Source organism: Bombina bombina, chromosome 1 (genome assembly GCF_027579735.1).
Source record: "Bombina bombina isolate aBomBom1 chromosome 1, aBomBom1.pri, whole genome shotgun sequence".
Taxonomy (NCBI): domain Eukaryota; kingdom Metazoa; phylum Chordata; class Amphibia; order Anura; family Bombinatoridae; genus Bombina; species Bombina bombina.
Genome location: NC_069499.1, coordinates 557,879,117 through 557,905,482, shown reverse-complemented (window position 1 = coordinate 557,905,482; position 26,366 = coordinate 557,879,117). Strand labels below are relative to the sequence as shown.

At 38.4% G+C, this 26,366-nt stretch overlaps 1 protein-coding gene across 2 annotated transcripts in view; it reads right to left on the bottom strand.

Annotated features, from left to right (window-relative positions):
* MAP3K13 (mitogen-activated protein kinase kinase kinase 13) overlaps window positions 1-26,366 on the bottom strand; it is a 252,423-nt gene that overhangs the window by 141,410 nt on the left and 84,647 nt on the right. The window contains exon 1 of one of the 2 annotated variants that reach the window (XM_053698741.1): window positions 10,671-10,971. The exons of the other annotated variant lie outside the window; for it this stretch is intronic. The gene's annotated coding sequence lies outside the window, so the exon portion shown is untranslated. Of the gene's footprint in view, window positions 1-10,670; window positions 10,972-26,366 lie in introns of those variants that run through there. 2 annotated transcript variants of the gene reach the window in all.

Below are 26,366 nucleotides of genomic sequence, written 5' to 3'. Positions count from 1 at the left end.
GGGTTCTGACGTTAGCTTCACATCCACAGCTCACCAGCAGCCGTCAATAACAGAAGAGCACGGTTCCTGGGACAAAGTTAGTTGTCCCGGCCGGAACACGGTAAATGTAAAGGCAGGGAGCTGGCAGGCACCGGCTGAGCCGGTGCCTGCCATGAGGTTTGATTGTGTGAGTGTGAAATTGTATTTTATAATAAATATTTGTTTGCAACAAACATATTACACTTAGAGGGGATGTGCCCTGCCTTTGTTCTCTTCTTTTTTCATGCTTCAGCTCAGCCGGTGCCTGCCAGCTCCCTGCCTTTACATTTACCGTGTTCCGGCCGGGACAGCTAACTTTGTCCCGGGAACCGTGCTCTTCTGTTATTGACGGCTGCCGGTGAGCTGTGGATGTGAAGCTAACGTCAGAACCCCTGCTAAGCCGCCATTTTACATCCAGGGGTCAGTGCAAGTGACAGGTACAAATCCGAAAACTCAGTGTTATACCGAAACCCAGAGCTTCTCATTAATATAGTGAGGAATTAACATCTTACCTCCAGACCGAGTGAGCTGTATTTGAGACACTGCAGCAGACTTGCCTTGAGAGACCCATAAGCTGTTCTCCCAGTGCTTTTACATACCTCACATGTTTGAGGTTTGATTGTGTGAGTGTGAAATTGTATTTTATAATAAATATTTGTTTGCAACAAACATATTACACTTAGAGGGGATGCGCCCTGCCTTTGTTCTCTTCTTTTTTCTGTAGTTTATCCGGTTCCAGAACCGTGTATCAGTGGTGGCAGCAACCCCTTTTTTGTGGAAAAATAATCTTTGGAATCTTTCTTTGGATGTAAATTACACATCATATATCCTTTTAGTGTGGGGCGCTTTTTATTGTGTTGTAATATTTGTCTATCTGAAGCATGAAGACAATTTTGGAGTTTCATTTCCGTTTAAAAAAATGATTATGGGTCATATGATAAATAGGCAAGTTTAAATTAACAGAGAGCATATTGTAGCTATGCAAAGCAAAGGATACCAGTGTACTATAGTTACTATCATTAAAGGGATATGAAACATTTTATTTTGTGATTCAGACGGAGCAAACCGTTTTAAAAAAAAAAAAAGGTTTTCAATTTACTTCTGCTATCAAATTTGCTTCGTTCCCATAATATTCTGTGCTGAAGAGATCTGTAAATCTAACAACAATAATTTGTAATCAGTATCTGAGTATCCCATTGCACATGTTCTAGATAATTATATTCCATTTTTTGATTAGTGATGCAATTATATGAATGGAATATTGAATATCTTTTTTTTTATTATTATTTTGTTAATACACTGTGTAATATCCGAGCAACACAAAAGAGAAAAATAATACCTCTGTCTCTAATAGAAGCTTCCACAGATAAGGCGAAAATACAAAGAATACAACATTTACACAGTGCTACTTTACGAAAACATCAAGCGAGGTTTGCTGCAATTCATACATCGAATTTCATGTTTTAAGTATACACTAAGATTATCAATTAATTGCAACTAGTAAAAAAATTTAAAAAAAAGAGAGGGAAGAGAAAAAAAAAATATTGAATATCGTATTACCATCATTTTATATGATGATTTGGGGGACATACGCTGAGGATCCCAGTATTATTAAGTACTCACTATCAGATCATAATCATCACAGTTTACCCATCATTTATACAACTGCACTTTGGCAGCATATGTATCATTGTCTAAGAATGGTTAAGTTTCTGTGAGACAATGTATCGATTTTTATTTAGATAACCGCCAATTGTAGCAATAGAAGTTTTAAAGAACAGGAAGTTTCTATGTAAGAAACATTGTAACGGTTGTTTCAGTGAATTGCCCAATAGGATAGCATTACGTCAAGCAATGTCAGTTCTGACAACTCTGGGATCCTTTACGCATGTGCACCTAGATTAATTAGATGCCGTATAGGGCTTATAAAAGTCGTGTTTTTATTCTGTTATGTATTAACCTGATAAAACATTCAGCAAGGACAGAGAAACGCGTTGTGACATACTTGTTTTTATTAAAGTCTACAGTTTTATTCTAGACTTTTCAGCACAACTTGATTTTATTTTGTTCCATTTCTCATAATTACTCACGAAGCCAAGCAGGAACTATCTTTGTAAAGTTATAGTTTTCCGGTCCTGATCCCAAGTGTTGTGGACCTAACCGTATTGAGCTATCTGCAAAACCGAAAGAGGTTTATAATAGCACCCTGCACGAGGCACACTAGCTGATTGGTAGGAGTGTTTGCCGGAGTGAGAGCTTTCTAGACAGCTCCATAAGGCCCAGCAGGCGTTTGTAGCACTATTCAAGTGCCTTATAATTTGTGAGTATGATGAATTCTGCGTGTTTGTGATCCGCATCGCACTGATTTTGCACCATTGTGGCGCCTTCTTTTTTCAATTTACAGATTTGTTTCCTTGATTCACCGCTGAGCTTTTTGGAAGGAGTGAGCTGCTGCTACATTGTGAGGAGGATTTTTATCTCTTGGACTCACTGGGACTCTCTCTTATACTTTTTTTCTGAGTATAACATTTATCTCTTTATCTGGGAATTTTCATTAATATGGTATATTTTCCATGTTAGTACTCCCTTAGCACTTTAATAAATAATCAAATGTGGAAATCCTATAAAAATAATAATAATAATAATTAGAGTTTGTAGTTTTGCACATTGCAGTGTTATTATTGAGTTCTTATTTTTTGGCGCATCCAACATTGTTTACATTTATTTTGTGCTGAAGAGAAACCTAGGTAGGCATCTAGAGCACTACAGGCAGGAAATAGCGCTGCCATTTAGTGCTCTGGCAAATGGATAACATTCTTGCAAAACCGCTGCCATATAGTGCTCCAGAAATGGGCCAGCTCCTAAGCATATGTCCCTGCCTTTCAACAAACAATACCAAGAGAACTAATAAAAGTTGAAAATAGAAGTTCATTAGAAAGTTGTTTAAAACCGCATGCTCTATCTGAATCATGAAATAATAATATTTTTTTTGTTTTATATCCCTTTAATAGTTAAATGGCTACAAAACCAATAAGTAGTTCAGCACATTTTAAAGAATTCTAGAAGCCAGGTCCTTACTATATTGTCAGAGGATATTCTCGCCTCTTGATGTATGACAACTATCCTTAAAGGATAAGCCAAATATTCAGCACCAGTGTAGCCTGTGCCAGCTGCTAGGCCTCACATCAAAAGCCCCACAAATAGTTTACAAACAAACGATAGCAGCAGCACCAGGAGTCTTTTACCACAGGATTTTATTCAAGTGCACAAAACATAAGCAACGTTTCGGACAATCATGCATGATTAAGGACAGTATTGTCCGAAACGCTGCTTATGTTTTGTGCACTTGAAAAAAATCCTGTGGTAAAGGACTCCTGGTGCTGCTATCGTTTGTTTGTAAACTATCCTTAAAGGGACATGAAACACAATTTTTTTATTTTATGATTCAGAAGATAGAGTGTGAAATTTAAACAACTTTTCAATTTACTTCTATTATCTAATTTGTTTAGTTGTCTTGGTATCCCTTGTTGAAAAGGATACCTAGGTAGGCTCAGGAGTTGCTGATTGGTGGCTGCACATATATCTCTCATGTTACTGGATCAACCAATGTGTAAACTAACCCCAAGTAATGCTTAACTGCTTTTTCAACAAAGAATACCAAGAGAATGAAGCAAATTAGATAATAGAATTGCATTAAAAAGTTGTTTAAAAATGTATGCTCTATCTGAATCAATTTAGAAAATGTTTGGGTTACATGTCCCAATGGCAGCAAGTTATACCACTTATACTCCATTCAGTGGATGCAAATAATACAGTGGGGGAAAAGAAGAGAGTACTCCCTATCACTCATTTTAAGTCAGATATAAATCACACACACATCAATATATATATTTGATAATTTAGTTTATTTGTATGTAATCTTCGATTTTTTTTGTTTGTTTGTAATATTAGATTTTTTATTTTAATTTAATCTTAGTTTTTTTTTGTAATGTTAGGATTTTGTATTTTAATGTTAAGTTAGTCTTTTTTATTTTATGTAATTGGGGTTAAGGGGGAGTTAGGTTAGGGGGCTTAGTAATTAGATTAAAACTTTGCGGTGTGGGGGGATGGTGGTTTAGAGGTTAATAGTTTAATTAGGTAGATTGCGTTGTGGGGGTTTGACAAGATTAGGGGTTATAGGTTAATTAGGTAGTTTGCGTTGTGGGGGGATGGCGGTTTATGGGTTAATAATGTTGATAGGTACTTTGCATTGTGGGGGGATGGCAGATTAGAGGTTAATACATTTATTAGGTAGTTTGTGATGTGGGAGGATGGCGGGTTAGGGTTTAATACATTTATTAGGTACTTTGCGTTGTAGGGCGATGGCTGGATTAGGGGTTAATACATTTATCAGGTACTTTACATTGTGGGGGGATGGCGGATTACGGGTTAATACATTTATTAGGTACTTTACATTGTGGGGGGATGGCGGATTAGGGGTTAGTACATTTATTAGGTACTGTGCAATGTGGGAGGATGGCGGGTTAGGGTTTATTAAATTTATTAGGTACTTTGCGTTGTGGGGTGATGGCTGGATAAGGGGTTAATACATTTTTTAGGTACTTTGCGTTGTGGGGGGATGGCGGATTAGGTTTTAATACATTTATTAGGTTTTCTGTGATGTGGGGGTTGGCGGATTTAATAGTTTAAATAGGTAGTTTGCGTTGTGGGGGGATGGCGGTTTAGAGGTTAATACAGTTTATTTCTAGCTGCAAAGTGGGGGGATGGCGGATATAGAGGTTTTGCGTTGTGGCGGGGATGTTGGTTTAGGGGTTAATAGGTTAATTAGGTAGATTGCGTTGTGAGGGGTTGGCAGATTATGGGTTAATAGTTTTAATAGGTAGTTTGCGTTGTGGGGGGATGGCGTGTCAGGTTCATTTTTTGGAGGCGGTTAGATTTTTACGGGCAGTTAAACAATTTTCTTTTTCTTAGGCGCTGGCAGTTCATAAACTGCCGTAAGTCACTGGCGACTCCAGAAATGTCTATTTCCACACATTTTTGAACCTCGCAAGTTTATCTAACTTATGGCAGTTTACGATCTGCCGCCACCGTATATGCGATTCACCTGATGTGCGAGGTGAATTTACGGGCGGCATGGGTTTCAGCAGTTGCGATGAAACCTACGCCGTATATGTAATCTCGCACAACGTATTTTATTTTACTTTAAAGAAGATGCAGACAAAACAGGGCATTGCAATTTGTCAACTATTACATTGATCTAGCAATATAGAGCAAATATTTTTTTTATTTTTTAACTTTTTTTGTTCCTTTAATGTGCTGCTATTTCCGTTTGTAAATTTTCTCACTCATTGGAGTCTAAACAATGTTTTCTCATGTTCTGGAGTATAGGTAAATTATGTCCCATGGAAAAGGTTTCAATTATTCTTACACTTAAAGGGACAGTCTACTCCAGAATTTGTATTGTTTATAAAGATAGATTATCCCTTTATTACCCATTGCCCAGTTTTGCATAAGCAGCACTGTTATATCAACATACTTTTTACCTCTGTGATGACCTAGCCTCTGCATACTGCCCCTTGTTTCAGTTCTTTTGACAGACTTGCATTTTAACCAATTAGTGCTGACTCATATACAACTCCATGTTGCTCCATAAGCAAATTTGATGATAAATGTAAATTGGAAAGTTGTTTAAAATTGCATGCCATATCTGAATCATGAAATTTTACTTTTGACTAGACTATTCCTTTAAAACTTCTTTTTAATAGCAAATGTATATGTATTATGATGAGACAAAAAAAATATATATAATACGGATTGATACTCCCCTTCGATGTTGGAACCGCAGCCTTCCCACAGTCTCTCCCAAAACCTGTAAGATCAAAATATTGTGCCAAGAATAAGGAGCTGGTTCACTATGGATCTTCGTCTGTTGGTTCACTATGGATCTTAATCTGTTTACTTGAATATGTTCCACTCATCAGGAGAGGTTTGCTCAGCATATATTCAGGATAACCGGCTCCTTGTATGTGCAAAGAAAAGAACTGCACCTGCTTTCTTGTCTAAAAACAGTTTTATTTTCCCAACGCGTTTCAACGGACCCAGCAGTCTTTCTTAAGAGCATTAACAAATTGAAAAAGTGCTTAACAAACCAAGCACTTTTGTTTTGTTAAGCACTTGTTAAATTAGTAAATGCTCTTGAGAAAAATGTCTGGGTCTGTTGAAACGCGTAGGGAAAAATAAAACTGTTTTTAGACAAGAAAGAAGGTGCAGGTCTTTTCTTTGCACATAAAAGGAGCCGGTTATCCTGAATATATGCTGAGCAAACCTCTCCTGACGAGTGGAACATATTCAAGTAAACAGACAAAGATCCATAGTGAACCAACAGACGAAAATCCATAGTGAACCAGCGCCTCCTTCTTGGCATATATTTATGTATTATGAGACTGTAGCTGAGCTGTGGATAAGCGGCAGCATTAAAAATGGGAAATACAAAAAATGTTGGTCAGTTTTACGTATACAAACACAGGCAAAGCCATATTATATTTTAGAACTCTAATGTAACCATAATATATAATTTTGTATATTTATGGCTAATTGAACAGTTATCTTTCACACACACACACACACACACACCACAGGGGATTACAAACTTCTCAAATGGGGGCACACTGAAACTTTTTTTTTTTTTTAACTACTTTTTAAACATTTGCTCAATAAAGACAAAAATACAGTAGCGGACATACAGAGGGCCCTGGCCAAAGGTAAACTCAGTAGTGAGCAATAGTAATAGTATAAATGCTGTTCTGTATAATTATTTCAAAGATAGATTGATAGATAGATAGATAGATAGATAGATAGATATTCTTGGGGAACTGGATTGCATTTTATTCATTAAAACTCAGGTTGAGCCACTCTGATCTATCAACATATGATACGTATACCATGAGTGTTGGTAAGGATACATTAAAGGGACAGTCAAGTCCAAAAAAATAAAAAATAATAATCCTGATTTAAATAGGGAATGTAATTTTAAACAACTTTCCAAATTACTTTTTTTTTTTTTTACAAATTTTGCTTTGTTCTCTTGGTATTCTTAGTTGAAAGCTAAACCTAGGAGGTTCATATGCTAATTTCTTAAACCTTGAAGACTGACTCTAATCTTAATGCATTTTGACCACTAGAGGGCATTAGTTCATGTGTTTCATATAGATAAACTTGAGCTCATGCACGTGAAGTTACCCTGGAGATAGCACTGATTGGTTAAAATGCAAGTCTGTCAAAAGAACTGAAATAAGGGGGCAGTTTGCAGAGGCATAGATACAAGGTAATCACAGAGGTAAAATGTGTATTTCTATAACATTGTTAGTTATGCTAAACTGGGGAATGGGTAATAAAGGGATTATCGTTCTTTTTAAACAACAAAAATGCTGGTGTTGACTGTCCCTTTAAAGGGACATAAAATATGAATAATAAAATGGCCTAATGTACTAGAACATGTGTTTACCTCCTGCAAAGGAGTAACAATACACTTGCACTCCAGGACTAAGAATGGCTGTTGATTGGTAGCTAAACAATAATGGTCCTGATTGGCTCTATGGCTAAGCTCTCTCAGAATCACTAGTGAATTGTCAGTCTGGTGATGACTCGCAGCAGGGGTTGAATGTATTGTTCTGTGCAAGCAATAGTACAATAAAAATGCTCTTAAAAGGACCACTAAATACAGTAGAATTGCATAATTAACACATGCATAATAAAAATACAATGCAATAACATTTACTTTGAATTTCAAATAAACAGTATATTTTTTGTCTGACAAATGTATTTTTCCCCAATTGCCTGCCCCCTGTATCATGTGACAGCCATCAGCCAATCACAGACTAGTATATGTATACCCTGAGAACTTGTGCACATGTTCAGTAGGAGCTGATGGCTCAGAAAGTGTGTACATAAAAACACTGTGCAAAATGTGATAATAGAAGTAAATTGGAAAGTCTCTTAAAACTGCATATTCTATCTGAATCATACAAGTTTAATTTAGACTTTAGTGTCCCTTTCAGCACTTGGATGCTGACACAACTAGAAAACTATTATTTCAATTGTATGTCAAAATATACTACAACTTGATCATCCAGCTGCTAATTAGTGGTACCTCTATGTTTGTTATTGTTGTAGTATGTTCTATAGATTTTATCAGTTTATGTCATATGTAATATAGTTTTCTAAATAGATATACAGTACCATATGCACTATCTGATAATATGGGGGGAAAACATGCAGCCATAGGAGAACGTATGAATAATTTAAGAGTTGTGGAGAGCACATATTTTTTGTTGTTGTATAAAACAAGAATATTTCAAAATGCCCCGGTTTACACAGATGTCTCAATTATTGTAATAACTGAATGGTCTTCATATGGCTGCTTTCCCACCCCAGCCACCACAAGTACCATTTGGGGTTTTCCCTGTTATCCAATTACAAAGAAGTATAAACTAGATATGAACATATATACTTAGAGTTTAAAATTAAAAAGTTTAAGAATAAATGTATTCATATTAACTCAATATATATTTCTTACATGTTCAAATTAATTACAGTAAAGTTGTGTTTTCATGTGGCATTAAATTCTAGGCTATTAATTTAGTTACATTCCAGTTAAAAAGTCTATTGAGTCATTTAATTATTTAAAAATATCCACAGAATGCAATTTAAATTTTTATGGAATAAACATGTGGATACATTTTACAACTTAAAGTAAATCAAATGGCATAGTACAGTAAAATCAACACAACCTTAGCTAAAAAAAAATATCCTGATAAATAATTATATTTGATTGTTTTACATACATAGCAAAAATGGCAGATTAGAGAGGATCACTGGTTCATAACCACCATCAGAATCATAGTTCCTGTTCTAACTGTGAACAGATAATGACTAATCTGTATACCCCAATAAAAAAATATTTGGATCATCTGTATAAAAATAAATATGTCAAATGTTTGCTTACCAGCAAATTCCAGGCTAGTCTATTGATAAATGAATAACCAGTGTATATGCTAATAATTGGATAACAGAACAGTACCCTTAATTTATTGTATACCTTTCTAGAGTATACCAGTCTAGAAGTCAAGGATAAACAATGTATAGTAGTCTGTAAACAATAAACTACCAGTAGAGTGATCTGAAGAAATGCATACCTAAATATGCAATTTGTGGATAACCTACAGCTCAGAGAAAATGTCAAAGTTAACCCAGTTACTTATAATAGTACCATATAACCAATATATAAAGTTACCATTGAATAAAGTATTTTCCAGTTATCACAAGGTTCATAAGTACAGTACCCCAGTTAACAGAGTATTATAAGATCAGTATATACCCCCCTCAATGAGTCAATATTATAGGGCCGCTGTATATCAGACTGTAAACTACATGTATAGCAGACCATTCAATATAATATAGCCTTTAGATTGTAAACTTGAGAGTATTTTCTTCCAAAACTACCTAGATGCCAGTTCACACATGCCCCTTCTCAGAATTGTATAGAACAAGTATATACCAGATAGCAGTGCACCACAGAACTAGAATATTCAAGTGTATTGACAAGAAATGAAACAGTATTTGTATAAGGACAATAAACCAACTAGGATCCCACCAGTATTAACTAGTTTTATTCAGGCTCTTACTAGTTCTTTGACAGAAATGGCCATGTCTGATGTAAAAAAAATATTTAGAATTACAAATTTTAAACGATTATTTTTTATTTTATTTTTTTTTGGAAAATGTTTTGCTGAACAAATAAAAAGGTTGATTATTAGTTATACACTGTGCCAGATAAGGAATACAAAAAGCAAGTGGCTGTGGAATCTTTGCAAAGGGGTATTAGAAGGGTCATAAACCAAGAGGATGCATGAGGAAAAGCAGCTATGCAATCTCTTTATAGAAATAGCTGGAAATGTGAAGTTTCATACTGGATCCTGGTACTGGAAAGATGTATACTCTAAACCTCCCTATCACTTCCTTAACCCCATGCATTGTTTTCTATCCCAGTAAACTATCAGGATTGTCCAATATCCACAATAATATGTTATATTTAATGCATATTATCTAACTATATTTGTATATATCACTGAGTTTTCCCTACAACAGTATCCACCTATTGTCCTAAGAATATCAATACAGATCAAGTTACATTATTAAAAAAAAAATCCAAGGTCAAGGGCCTTTTGCCAGAATAAGATAAAAACGTTGACAGATAAAAAACAACTTTATCCTGTTGTTTATTATATGTAACTGTACTCCATTGTATATGATCTATTGTTGTTAATGGAACCCTGTAATTTAACTTGTTCTATGCCAGGATGCACTGCAGTGCCACTTGCACAGCCCCCACGGCTGTCACACACGGTCATGACGCACGCTCTGAGTCAACCAGCACCTCAAGGTTCAATACAATTGCTCTCTGCAAAGCCCCATAATAAAACAAGATGATGGTGCTATAGATCTCAGGGAAAAAACATGCAAAGTAAATAATAATGTTACAGCTTCCTATAAAATAACTAATGAATAATAAAACAATCATAACACAACAGATACACTGTACCCGTCATTTTAATGACAAATACAAATGCTTGTTAATAATAAAATGCACAAACTTGCGGAAACCAGCTCCAAGGATCTACAGTCCAGGTTCCGGGAATGGCAGAGAATCCCCGCTTCAGTGATGGTACGATCCAGGTTCCAGGGATGACAGTGAGGACGTGGGGTCCCAGCTGTGCCTTGCAGCATCTGTGTAGAGTGCAATCTCACAAAGGGAGAAAGCACCGAATCTCATTTGGGGCTAAAGGGTACAATGCAGCAGCTGAGCCCGTGCTAAGGCAGGTTTTGTCTTACACAGACACGGATTGGATTTCTGATCTCTGAGCATCATCCTACACCCCAGGGAGATCGCAGCACAGATGGGCGATACTCGCCGAACTCCATTCCCTGCACAGTGCTGCAGCCCCCGGCTCGTCTGACGTCACGAGATTCATGAATGGAGCGAGCAGCTCTAAACCTAGAACGCACCGCAGAGCTGGCAGTGACGTAAACAGTGAGCTGAGCAGGTGGGGGCGGACAGCAACCAATGGGAGCTAACAGGGTGCTTGGGCCAGCCAATCAGAGTGGCGACCTGGAGCAGCTGGAGCTTAGAATATGGACTGCTCTGTGTACGTGTGTAACAAAGATGCGTGTATACCTACTACACATGCACAACACACACATATTTACTCTCACATCCACCTGCTATAATCTCACACCACAATCCAAATTAACCAATTAATAACCACGATCCTATGCTGCAACCTTCTCCTGTTTAAACAAACAATATAACCACAATAATAATTACCTGCTGTAAAAGAAAAGCCTTACCACTCCCCACAGCACCGCTACACAAGTGATTGTAGCCTTCGGTGCCTCCCACTCACATTAACCACCACTTCTCAATCTAAGGGATACCCACTAGATATAAATTATTCAACACGGACTATGTATTCAGTCTCGGGAGAATCTATTTTTTCTCAAACAGACTAAAAAAAATATAACACCTTACATTATCAGGAAGAGCCAAATGACCACTGTCTAATACATTTTCTTTTATATATTTTGTTTTGGTAAATAGTTATTTAATTTACTATCATGCTTGCCAGCTTTGGAAAAAAAATCATAATGTGCATTCATTTTTCATATCTAGGATCAGAATGTCACAAAAAGAAATCTAATATGTACAATTTTGTCCTTTCCTCTTTTCATTTATATTTTAGTCTTAATATAGATTATGCTATATATTATTATAACCTATTGCTTAATGTTTTTCAGAATAGATCACTTAAAATTGAAATCAAATTAGTTTCAATTAGTAATTGAAACTACAATAATTGTTACTCAATACTAAAAAAAAATTGCAATGTTTTATTGTGAAAATTGAACTATGTTGTAATTCATGTGTACTTTAATGTTAAACACATAACATGATTCAAAGCGGTATGCTAAAAAAAAAGATTCTCACTTGTGCACTAACTGCACACAAAGTAAAAAATGATCGCAGCTGGATTATCACGCGTATTACAAGTTGAAAGTAAAAAGTTATGGCGTGAGCAAAGGACTCAAGCGCTCAGACTAATCCCCATAGACTATGGGGTATGCTGAAAAAGAAAACTATTAGTTATTGCTCATGCGCTAACCAAATACTAGGGTTGCACCAATACCATTTTTTTTAAGACCAAGTACAAGTACGATACTTTTTTTCAAATACTCGCTGATACCAATTACAGATACTTTTTTATGTCATGTAACAGTTTACCAAGCACAATACAGACTAATTATTTAAGATAGCTTCTTTATAATTATGAAGAACTGTAACTCAAAAGACATGAAATAATAAAACAATTTTATTTGATTGTTGTTACAAAGTTCACAGAACATGTTTATAAATACAAAAAATACATTAAAATATATTAACAACAATAAATAACAAATGTAAAATCACAACCAACCAAAAGTGCAATACAGTTATAAATATAACAGTGCACTGTTTAATCATGGGGTACAACACTATGGACTAGATTACATTTGACTGGTAAGCTTTACCAATGCTCTTGTTACATGTCCAACTTCATTAAAGTCTATGGAGTTGTAAATGTGAACAGAGCATTGGTAATGCTTACAAATCAAATGTAATCTAAATCTAGTCCTATAATTGTAGGATAAGTGTTCATAGAAATTACTTAATTTGTCCAATGATCACTCTTCCTGCAATTATAAAAGCTAAGGTAGGATGTTCCTCAAAGTATAGTATGTTTTGAACATAATTGTGCAAGATGAGAACTAGCAGTATAACAGGCAATCTAGCAATTAGAATAATTTTCCAAACGTTAACATTAGTGGCAAGTTCCTTTTAAGGAACAGAACCATCTCTGTATGTTCAGCTATAAGTCTGTTTCTGCTATCAGTAAGGACGTTTGACTCTAAGCTGAACAGTCTTTCACTTTCCACACTACTGCATGGGGCAGAAATATATTTTGGGCCATTTTAACCAGAGCTAGAAATCTCAGTTTATTAACTGCCTAGTACATCAGGGGTTTGTCTGAACGAGATACAGTGATGTCTCCTACAATAATACAAATAACAGCAATTTGTATTGGCAGAACAGAAGTGAACAGTTTTTAGTTGTCTCCACTCCAGCTTAAAATTAAATGGGAACATGCAATTTTAAAAAACGCCAAAAGATGGTGTATGGGTAGGAAGTGGAGGTATCGGTTCAAGTATCAGAGCATTTGAACAAGTACAAGTACTCATGCAAATACTTGGTATCGGCACCAATACCGATACTAGTATTAGTATTGGTGCAACCCTACCAAATACTGCGCTAGACCAGCTGCACTAAAATCGAAAGTGCATTAGGAATACATACATTACATTCCAATGCTCTTCACATAGAAGAAAATGTTCTTTTTATGTTTAAATATATATTTTATATAGATATAAATATTTATGTAAACTTAAAAATAAAAACAATTTTTATGTGAAGAAAATAGGAATTTAAAGTATTTCTATTCAAAACACATTAAATCACATCAAAAATGAATACAAATGATATTGCATGTTTCAAGGTATTTGATTAGGAAGGGCTCAAAAGTGTATATATATGTCTATATATGGGTATACATGTTCATATATGTGCATATATACTTATTAAACACGTTATTGAAACATTACTTATTATAAAAATAATATTAAACATACAGTAAAATATTCTCAATAATCCATAGAACATATCAATATTTTTTATTCTCCGTCTAGTGTAGATTATATATACATCTCATGTATGTCACATACCACACATATATATTTGCTTAATAATAAATTCCGATTTTACGTTTTTGATCATTTTTGTGCCAACACATGTAGTATGTTAATATATAATAAGGGATATATATATATATATATATATATATATATATATATATATATATATATATATTATTATTATTATTTTTTTGTTGAGATTTTTAGCAATGACAACATATAACCGTTATAAAGATAAAGAAGAGAAGATATTATGTGGCACACTTAAAATAAGAAACTTATCAATGGTGTAATATGGACTGAGAGGACAGCTCTAACTACTAAAATATAAAATATAACTTTTATTGTTCATGATTTAAAATAAGTACAAACAATAGATACATATATAACACTTACAAATAATGTTGGACTTATTTCAGACCAAAAATACTCTTATCAGGTAAAAATGTGTTTTACCATCCCTACATATCAGTGTCAATTGTTTCAAAATAGGTCTGGTACCAAGATATCCTACGTGTGAAGAATATTAGAATTAATTAAAATTAATGAAAAAAAGTGTCATCCAGCACAATCAAGGGAGGGAAGAATAAAGTTTAAAAAATGTGTTCCCAGGGGAAACACAAAGGTTCTCTAACACACGCTTCTCCTATATAGTATGAAATTAAGTATCTATAGTGATACATATAGTATAATTCTATAAGAACAATGGTTCTTTTAATCTGCTATTCAGTGTATAAGTAAACCTACATTATTGGAGAGGCTATAACATGCTGATAATTCATCGAGGATAAGCTAGTATTTTGTTACAATGGGTTCTCAAACTATATGTCAATTATATCAGAAATCATTTATATTACTCCAAAATGAAGGCCCGCTATCTATCGTAGCAGAGAGGGGTTAAATTACCCACTAAAGCAACCACCATTGCCCGATAGGGCCTACAAAATTACGATTAAGAAATATTATTTCTATGAGAATAGGAGAAGCAGTGCGAACACCTGACGCGCGTTTCGCCTACTGCTTTTTCAAAGGCGTGGAGCGTTCTCTCTGACGTCCATATTTATTGAGTCACCAGCCAATCTGGAAAGGGGGTGTGATCCGGTCCTTGCTAATCAGAATGTGGCTATAGCGTCACGTACTCGTGTGACGTATATGTGTACATCTGTTTCTGACACAGGGGGTGTGTGCTATACGGATTAACTATGATTTAATTAGTGTAGGGAGCGCATGCGAATGGAATGGCCTAAGGGAGGGACTGCTGGGGGTGATCAATAGGACTAGGAGTGCCGAGTGGGGGGAGGCTGTAAGAAAAGATAAGAGGAAATGTTTCTTGAGGACAATGGGTGTCCATTGGTCAGGGGAAAGGACAAGGGAGGGGTTGAGCAAAGGGGATATAAGGAGGGGGCCAGCAGGAAGTGGTCACTAACCTTTTTTCATTTGTTTGTTGCAGGTAAGAAGCTGAAGAATGGCTGCAAGGAACCGAAGAATCCCAAGGCGTTACCTGGATGAGGGAGAGTTGGTCTTGAAGACTAGGGCAATCCAGGCACAGAAGAGGATCAAGAGGATTGAAAAGTCCAGGAGAGAGCAGCAAGCATCACAAGGAGAGGTGATATCCGGCAGAGGCAGGACAGAGGTTGGTCCGTTGGTAGTGGTACAGGTAAGCCACCGGATGGTCAGCCCCACAGGTGGGGGGAAAGGGAAATCAGGTAAAGTAATGGTAGAGAACGATGCAGGGGGGAGGAAAGGGCAAGTCTCTCTCCGGGGGGCAGTGGCAGTATACCAGACATTTATGTCGAGCCCCACACCCAGCGAAGGGGGCATTCCTCTGGGGCAGGGGGGCTGCAGCGGCGAGCGCATCAATAACAAGGGTAACGGGTGCAAGCGGGAGGCAGCAGGAGGCTAGGCAAGAGCATAGAGCAGGCCCAAATGACGTCACCGTGGCACGGAGGTGCTCTAGTGACGATAGTGCAGGGGGCAGTACCGTAGAGCTATCTGCGCATGCACGCGCATTTAGTAAAGTAATTGTGGATGCAACTCCATGGGGGCGGCCATCTTAGGAGAACGATGCAGGGCCTAGGAGGCGGTACGCATTGGTCGGTAGCGGGTGGGAGTGGGAACACCCTCGATTAGGTGCAGCGCAGCGGAGGTACAGGTGGGAAGGATGGGGAGCGGAGGAGGCTCGTGGCGGTCCCGGTGGGCCGAGCAAGGATTTTATGCAGGCGCAAAACGGGTCAAGGGAATGGAGAGACAGAGCATAGGGAGGGTGGGAGCAAGGGCCCAGATGGGAGCAAGGAACAGGAAGAGGGACATGGGCAGCGGGGGGGGGGGGGGGGGTCTATGAGGAACCCAATAGGATAGAGATTTTTCAGAGAGGGGGAGAAGAGGTGCTTAGGCCGCAAAAGAGAGCTAGGGGAGTGGGGGGAAATACAGGAAACAGGAGAGTGATCAGGGACACAGAGGGGAATAGGTATAGGTTAATAGACGAGGAGACAGAAGAACAGGATTTAGAAGAGGGGAAAGGGAGAAGGAAGGAGGACACGGCAGGGGGGGATAGGGGGCAAAGGTTGACAGGACAGTATTCAATAGCAAATTATAAGGGCAACATGGAAGGGGGAGCGGCGCAGGGACCGGGAAATCATGCTATGTTACCTTCACAGAGCAAAGAGAAGGAGGATGGTACATTGGAGCAAACGCGGCAGCAGGAGACAATGGAAGTACCCAGCAGCAATACGGGGGAAAACATTACGGCTATAGGGGCATCCTCGGTAAGGAGGGAGGAAGCAGGATCAGCAAAGCAGACGGGGGCACCAGGAGAAGCAGACGGCGGACAAGGGGCGAAGCAAGGTAAGAGAATATTATGCTTGAACAGTTATGTGTCTGATAGCTCATCCGAATTGGATTCTGAGGATGAGAATGTTAAAGGGGAAAGGGAAAAGAGGATATTAAAAATAGTAAGGAAAATATATGCAAAGCAGGACAAAGGTACGGGGAAGGGGATAATAATGCAAGAGCAAGCGGAAACAGGAGAAGTTTTTAACGGGGATGATGAGGTAACAGGGATGCTTAACAATGCACTTAAGAGCAAAGGTAATCATGAGGGCCCAGAAAGGGAAATACGTGGACGTATATGAGATAACTAGGGATGCAGCGGCTTTTAAGGCTAGGGGGGAGGAGGGTAAAGGAAAGAAGGTTAAGCAATCATTTACGGAGTGGGTAAAAGGGATACTCATATACGCGGAGTGCATCAATTTTATTGCGGAATGTTATACGACATATGGAGGGTTCGCGTGGAAAGATTACGACACATAGTTTAGGAAGGGTAACCTGCAGTTAGGCGACAAAGGGAGGAGAGATTTCGGTATAAAAATACTGGACCTTTACACCAGGGTAATGAGAGTGCAGGATACGCAAGGTGGCAGGGGAGCAAATTTTAATGCCAACAAGGGCAGTAAAACAGATAATAAGGAATGCTGGGGGGTGTACAACGAAAAAAGATTGAATGGGGGGAGCATGTAGGTTCAAACATATTTGTAGATACTGTAGCGGGACCAGACTGTAGGAGGAACGGGGGTAATAACGGGTATAGGGAGGCAATCCTTTCGGGGCCAAGGAAATAAAGGGGGAGGGCAAGCTGGGGGGAATAGCACCAACCCTCCTGAAAATAGATAGGCTGGATCGCGAACTGCAGGCATACCCTATCATAGAGGATAGAGATTTATTAATTGAGGGTTTGAGTAACGGCTTTACAGTACCAGTGAAAGGGGAGGTAACGGGGGCAGTAAGAGCCAGGAACATGAAATCTGCAGCTGAGCTCCCGGGGATACCGAAGGAGAAGCTAGAGAAGGAGGTAGAATGTGGTAGGATGGCTGGCCCATTCACGGTAAGGCCAATTGTGGAGCTGGTAATTTCCCCCCTAGTGGTATTACCCAAGAAGGAAGAAGGGAAGTATCGCATGATACATCATTTATCATACCCAAAGGGTAGGTCGGTAAAATGTTAGGGGTATTGAATTTCGCTTGTAAGGATATCCCAGTGGGGAGGATTTTTAAAAGGCGATTGGAGATAAGCACAAGTGGTGCAAAGAGGCCAGAGCACATGATCAGAGTGTCGAGGGAGATGAGGGATGATCTAAAAGTATGGGAGCAATTTTTGCAAGAATTTAACGGGGTGTGCATATGGCAGGAGGTAGCACCTGCGGTAGAACTGGAGCTATACACCGACACAGCGGGGGGGCTGGACTTCGGGGCATATTTCCAGGGAAAATGGTGTACAGGAGGGTGGTCGGAAAGATGGAAGGAAATAGGTTGGGTTAAGAACTTGGTACTGCTGGAGTTATTCCCCATAGTAGTAGCCATAGAGTTATGTGGCGAAGAGTTAGCAAATGAAAAATAATCTGTTGGTCGGACAATAAAGGGGTGGTGGAGGTCATCAACCTACTATCTGCTTCATCGCTACCAGTAGTGAAATACCTAAGGTATTTGGTGCTAAAATGTTTAACGCATAACATCTGTGTCAGGGCCAAACATATTCCGGGTTTCAGAAATGTAGTTGCTGACGTGCTATCCCATTTTAAATGGGAGAAGTTTAGGTCTTTAGCACCCAATGCCAGACAGGAAGGTGAATGTTGCCCTGTACTTCTTTGGCAGATTGGCAACGTATAGACGGAATCGAGGAACTGGTCGAGAAAGCCCTGGCACCAAGTACATGGGCGGTTTACAAGAAATATTGGGGACAATGGTGCAAGCATAGGAAGGGGACGTGGGAAGGGGAGGAAGGAAGATTCCTAGAATGGTTGCTGGTGCTAAGGAGAGAAAGGGTTAAAAAAGGGTGGCTGGGATCAGTACTAGCGGGCATATCATATTGCTCGCAGCTGTATGGGGGAATAGATTGGACTAAGACGTTCATAGTGAAGAAGATTGTGAGGGCATGGGGGAGAGATGAGGAGAAGGGAACAGATAAGAGGGAACCAATAACAGAAGACAGATTTAAAAAAATGGTAGGGGCATTGCCAGGGGTTTGTACAAGCATGGACAAGGCGCTAATTTTCAGGACAGCTTTCATAGTGGCATTCCACGGAGCAATGAGGTTAGGGGAGCTGCTACCAAAAAAACAGGAAGGTAGGAAAAGGGGGGGTAGAATCAGGGGATGTGAGATGCGGGGAGGAAGCAGTGCTGGTATTTGTAAGACGATCCAAGACAGACACAGAAGGAAAAGGGGCATGGTTGAATATGGTAGGGACAGGAGGAACACTGTGCCCGGTGGCCTATGTAAAAAGCTCAAAGGGGCAAGGGTCGAACATTTCTGCGGCATGCGGATGGGTCGGAGGTAACAATCTTTCAATTAAAGAGTGTACTGCAGAAGGTAGTGAGGAAACTAGGGTCGGGGAGTTCATACTTTGCACCACACTCTTTTATAATAGGGGCTGCGACCGCCGCAGCAAGGAGAGGTTGTTCAGAGGAACAGATAAAAAAACTGGGGAGATAGAAATCCTCAGCATATAAGTCATATATTAGGATGCAAAAAATTAAGGTGGGAGGGGTTTAGGTAAGGTAGTATTATTGTTGCTGTGTTTTTTGGTTTGAGTGTAACGAGGTGTGAAAAAGCATCAATGAATAGTTACTAACGTGTGAAATTTGTTTTATTTCCGGCAAAGCATTAAAAGTTTGGATAGTAGGGCATTCCTACGTTTATTGGGCGCAGGTTAGGGCAAGGGGTGCACTTAGATTTCTCGCACAAGGAAGTTAGCATCAGATGGATAGGCAAAAGAGGGATGATGTGGGAGGCGTTAGTGCCAATAATACAGCAGGCAAGGGTAAGATGGGGATGTCCGGATGCCCTGATTATACACCTGGGGGGAAACGACATAGGAGCATACCCGCTCAGAGAACTGGAAGAGAAAGTGACAGGAGGAATGAGATGGTTAAAGGTAGCATGGCCATCGGTGCAGGTAATATGGTCCAACATAGTGTCAAGAACATCCTGGAGGAACTCGTATATGAGCAAGGTGGGATATAGATCAAGGAGAAAGGTGAATCAGATAGCGAAGGTAATGAGGGAGATAGGGGGCAGAGTGATTGAGAACCCACTGATAGCGGCAAAAAAAGAGGAGCTATTCAGACGAGATGGAGTACACTTGATGGATGAAGGGAATGACCAGATGCTGGCGGACATCAAAGGGATGTGCCAGGAGTTGGTAAAGTAAAGGAAATGTCACGGATGGAGAAAGGTGTTGGCCGAAAGAGGGGCTCTTTTGATGGCGTGAAGTTTTGGTCCAGCACATGGGCGGGGCTGAATGGGGGACGGGAGGATCCTGCGGCATACTCGGCCCTGAGGGGTGATCCGGTGGTCTATCTAGGGGGCGGGCTATGCCGTGGGTTCTTCCTTCTCCACCTGCCCTGCCAGGGGGGGTATTTGTGGTCACCCCCCCCTAGGCGTGGGTCCCAAAAAACGTCCTTTGTTAATGCAGTGGCATTATTTGGTGTTTGAATTTGAATTATGGCTGAATTTTGCATAAAGGTAGCAAAATTCATTTAATTTAATAAATTGTGACCTTTCCACATTTGGCCATAGCAACTGTGTCCCTGTGTTTATTTTAGATAAGAATTAGATAAGTTAAAGTGGGGATATGAGTTGGAAGTGGGGTTATGGGTATTGGTAAAAGGAATGCAGCATCCTGACCTTAATATACATTATACATAGCAATTCATGGCAAAGTTTATTCCAAAATCAGTATGTGAGTTAACGTAACTAAGTGATCCTATATCTAATATGTAACACAATATTCTTGTTCCAGGATGGAAGGTAATTGCTGGAAAAGGGCACCCATATAAATAGAATATGTCTAAAGTCAGTTTAATAAAAATTTCCATACATCGTTATGTTGTCAAGATCATGGATGATATGGTTATCTTGTAGATACTGACAGATATATATGATGATGCGCATTAGCGCATATAAGTATCACTAGTATCTTGTAGATTAAATCTAGATTCGTATATAGCAACAAGTGCTTGCGTAAAAATGTATAGCCGTATAGTTTTGAATGAATGCCTATATTTTTTATTATTTTGTTATTTGTTTTTTATTATCCCAAAGTTAGTCAGTATGATATCCATGGATCAGATCTTATCTAGCAATAGGATTGAAAGAGATGAGAAGTGGAACATGAATACATGTTTATACCAACTATATATGCACATAGATATTCATGTGTTAGTTTAGGACGAAAGAAGGTAGAAAATTTCTTTACAAGTTAAAGGTCATTTTACGTTTTAGGGACCATGATTTATGATATATCAGATTGAACAGATGCATGGTCTATACGTGTTATATTGGATATCTATGTTATACTCCATATGATGGAAATCTTGTACTTCAAGGCTAATTCATAAGAAGATTTTTATGTGGATTTCAGACTAAGGGATATTGTATTATCATTACCCTCCTATGTGAGGGATATCATGGATGTCCTACTTAAAATTGAAGGCAAATTTCTAGATGAGAACAGTTTACTTGCAACATGTGATGTAGAATCACTATACACCTCAATAGACCATGACTAGGGTTGTTTTGCAGCAGATTACTTTTTGAAAATGGAAGCGACCAGCTGTATTGATAAAAATAAGTTCATAATGCGGCTCCTGAAGTTCATCCTCAGCCATAATTATTTCGTAATTAATGACAGATTTTATCTCCAAACTAGAGGCACTGCCATGGGAACAGCGTGTGCCCCAACATATGCAAATCTGTACCTTGGGTGGTGGGAATGGGAAAACGTTTTTGGAGAAAAGATGGAGAAATATAATGAGAATATAATACTATGGCTGAGATACATAGATAATGTCCTTATTCTTTCTATGGGTGACACAAACACATTTCAGAATTTCATAAAAGATCTTAATTCTAACTACCTCAATTTGAAATTGACATATGAGATTAATTATGAAAGGGTAACCTTTTTAGACCTAGAGATAACTAGGGACATGTTTGGCAAAATAGAAACCAGTCTCTATAGGAAAGAGACAGCAACCGATTCTATCCTCCAATTTGAAAGAGCACATCACGAGCCCACTAAAAGGGCGATCCCCTTTGGGGAATTTTTACGCAACTGTTCAAATTTGGATAACTTTAAGAAAGAGGCAAAAGACCTGAAAATGAGACTGAAAGAAAGAGTCTATCCCAACTCAATCCTTAAAAAGGCCTATCACCGATCACTCCATTTGGAAAGATCAGATCTTTTGATACCAAAAAGAAAAGAGAAAGACAACAAAATCAGATTTGTTGGGACATATAATGAAGCACACAGGGACATCACTGCAATCTTGAACAAACATATTCACATATTACACACTGTTGATGACCTGGCAAAACAAATTGGCCACAAAGTCTCAGTCACATGGAGAAGAGCCCCTACAATAAGGGACAAAATTGTGAGAAGCCATTTCACTAAATATGGGAATAGGAGGAAAGACAACCTAAAAGGCACATATCCATGTGGGACCTGTAAATTTTGCACATACGTCAGTACAGTAAGACAGATGGAAGTATTCCCCAAAGGAATAAAATATATTAACTACTTTTATAATTGTCATACTAAGAACATTGTATATTGTATTGAATGCAGTTGTGGGATGAGATACGTTGGGATGTCTACTAGAGAGCTCAGAACTAGATTGGGTGAGCATCTCTGGAATATCAGAAATGGTCTTGACAAAGGAAAGAAAATTACAATGGTAGCCAAACATTTTCTTACGAAGCATTAGCGTAAAAAAGATCTAAAATGCTGGATACTACAAAAGGTAAAACCAGGCATAAGAGGGGGCAATATAGAAATAATGCTCCTCAGGGAAGAAACAAAATTTATTTTTTGGCTGCAAACCATGGCTCCGAAAGGTTTAAATGAGCAACTAAGCTTTGGCCCGTTTTTATATTTTATAGGACCCACTAACTATTGAGTTTATAATGGTAGATCTATACTAATGCATATTCCCTAGAAAAAGCATACACATACATTTCTTCTTATGAATTAGCCTCAAAGTACAAGATGTCCATCATATGGAGTATAACATAGATACCCAATATAACACGTATAGACCATGCATCTGTTCAATCTGATATATCATAAATCATGGTCCCTAAAACGTAAAATGAACTGTAACTTGTAAATACATGTTCTACCTTCTTTCATCCTAAACTAACACATGAATATCTATATATATATATGTATAACTATATATAGTTGGTATAAACATACATTCATGTTCCCCTTCTCATGTCTTTCAATCCTATTGCTAGATAAGATCTGATCCATGGATATCATACTGACTAACTTTGGGATAATAAAAAACAAATAACAAAATAATAAAAAATATAGGCATTCATTCAAAACTATACGGCTATACATTTTTACGCAAGCACTTGTTGCTATATACGAATCTAGATTTCATCTTCTAGATACTAGTGATACTTATATGCGCTAATGCGCATCATCATATATATCTGTTAGTATCTCCAAGATACACATATCATTAATGATCTTGACAACATAACGATGTATGGAAATTTTTATTAAACTGACTTTAGACATATTATATTTATATGGATGCCCTTTTCCAGCAATTACCTTCCATCCTGGAACAAGAATATTATGTTTCATATTAGATATAAGATCACTTAGTTACGTTAACTCACATACTGATTTTGGAATAAACTTTGCCAGGAATTGCTATGTATAATGTATATAAATCATAAGTCAGAGAGGACACTCCTTTGAAAAAGCAGTAGGCGAAACGCGCGTCAGGCGTTTGCACTGCTTCTCCGATTCTCATAGAAATAATATTTCTTAATAGTAATTTTGTTGGCCGTATCAGGCAATGGTGGTTGTTTTAGGGGGTAATTTAACCTCTCTCCACTACGATAGATAGCGGGCCTTCATTTTGGAGTACTATAAATAATTTAATTGACATATAGTTTGAGAACCCGTTGTAACAAAATACTAGCTTATACTCGATGAATTATCAGCATGTTATAGCCTCTCCAATAATGTAGGTTTACTTATACACTGAATAGCAGCTTAAAAGAACCATTGTTCTTATAGAATTATACTATATGTATCACTATAGATACTTAATTTCATACTATATAGGAGAAGCGTGTGTTAGAGAACCTTTGTGTTTCCCCTGGGAACACAATTTTTAAACTTTATTCTTCCCTCCCTTGATTGTGCTGGATGACACTTTTTTTCATTCATTTTAATTAATTCTAATATTCTTCACACTTAGGATATATTGGTACCAGACCTATTTAGAAACAATTGACAAGCACTGATATGTAGCGATGGTAAAACAGATTTTTACCTGATGATAAGAGTATTTTTGGTCTGAAATAATTCCAACATTATTTGTAAGTGTTATATATGTATCTATTGTTTGTACTTATTTTAAATCATGAACATAAAAGTTATATTTTAGTACGTTAGAGCTGTCCTCTCAGTCCATATTACACCTTTGATAAGTTTCTTATTTTAAGTGTGCCGCATAATACCTTCTTTTCTTTATCTTTATTACTTTGAATACATTTCACTGGGTGTTGGGCACTGCCTATCTGAGGCTACTCAGGTGGCTACTCAGGTTTATCCCTTTTAGGATTATATAAGAAACTATAAAAAAACCTTTCTGTCTTTTTATATTTAGAACATATAACCGTTCACAGTAATAACAAATTTACAGGTTATAACTAGACAGTTAGAAAAATTACACACATATTATGTGATGTGCTATCTGAAAAGGCAATGGGGCCAGAAACAGGAGTTAAGAAGTAGTGGTCTTAAGACCGCTGCTTCTTAACTCATCAACTGCCTCTGAGGCGCCGGACGGCAATCCCCCCAATCGCTTACGATCGGGTTGATTAGCACCCCCTGCTAGCGGCCGATTGTCCTTGAATCTGCATGGGATGGCATTACAAAAGCAGTTCACCAGAACTGCTTGTGCAATGATAAATGCCAACAGCGTATGTTGTCACCTCATCATGTCCGTCTGCACTTTCATAAGTCGGCCCCTATAAGTCTATACACATACATATAGAATGAGATACACATGTGGAAACAATTGTGCTGAACATATTGGCATTAAACCTAATTTTTCTACTCTAAATTCCCCTTCATTCTTAAAAGGTCACTCTTGGACCTGACCAAACCTACGATTCTAACGAGGGGAGGGCTAGCAACTGAGATAATCAAATTCTAAGCAACTTTATAACGGGCCACTCTCGGACCCTTAGATATAGATAATTCCAAGTCTTAGATGATAGGAATTAGAAAGACTACTTTTGGATTTTTAACATACTCAGGTTTTGTCAGGATTTTTTCCCTGTTTTTTTTGCCATGTGCTGCTGGCAGCCATTTTACTCACCTCTCTTCCTGACTATGGTGCATTGTGGGGGATTCTGCTCATTTCCTGCACTTCCTTTTATGGCCAGACTGCTGTGCATCATCCATGTGAGACAGGATGCAGTCTCAGAATTGTGATGTCATCACTTATTATTTAAAGGGCTTCTGTTCAGTATGCTTTGCCTTTGCGTTGTCTCAGACCTGTTTGTGAGAGTTCCTGTGTATTACCTGGCTGCCTGACGTCCTTCCTGGTTCCTGATCCCTGACTTGTTCCTGACTCTGCTGTTTTCCTTGTTGCTGATTCCGGCTCGTCTGACTATTTGCTTTGGCTCCTGACTCAGATCGTCTGACTACCAGCTCTGGTTTTGACTCCTGGCTTGTTATTTGACTTGTGGACTTTTTATTATTTTTTGCTATTAATAAAGGTGTGATTATTTTTGCACTTCTCGTCTCAGTCTGATTCCTGGCACCCTGACATTACGCAAAGGCCATGAATCCTGATGGTGCTAATAATCCACCTTTACCTGCCATCATTTCCAGGATGGATGTACAGGATCACCGCTTGCATCAATTTGCACTAGCCCTGCAAACCCTTCTGACTCGCACTGCATATTTGGACCAAAGTGTCCCGCAAGTTATGGCTGATCCTGTTTCCGCTGCTGCACCTATGCCTACAAGGAGCATGTCCGGTTCTGCACCTCTTCCTCAGCGATATGGAAGCGATCCTATTTAGTGCAGAGGGTTTTTGAACAAGGTGAGCATTTAGTTTGAGATGTTACCTCAGGCGTTTCCCTCTGACAGAGCTAAGCTCTTGCCTGGGCTAATCCCTTGTGGGAGACAAATAAACCTGTGATTTCAAATTACCCTGAATTTTTGGCCTCCTTTCGAAGGGTATTTGATGTTCCGGCTTGCTCCTCCTCTGCTCCTAAACGACTCATGTCCATTCAGCAAGGTACAATATCTGTTGCTCAGTATGCTATTGAGTTCCGTACGCTTGCCGCAGAGGTAGGTTGGAACAATGAAACCCTTGTTGCTGCCTTCTTTCATGGGCTCTCTGATGCGTTTAAACACGAAGTTGCTGCCAAAGATTTACCAGAGGATCTCGAGGCATTGGTGTCTT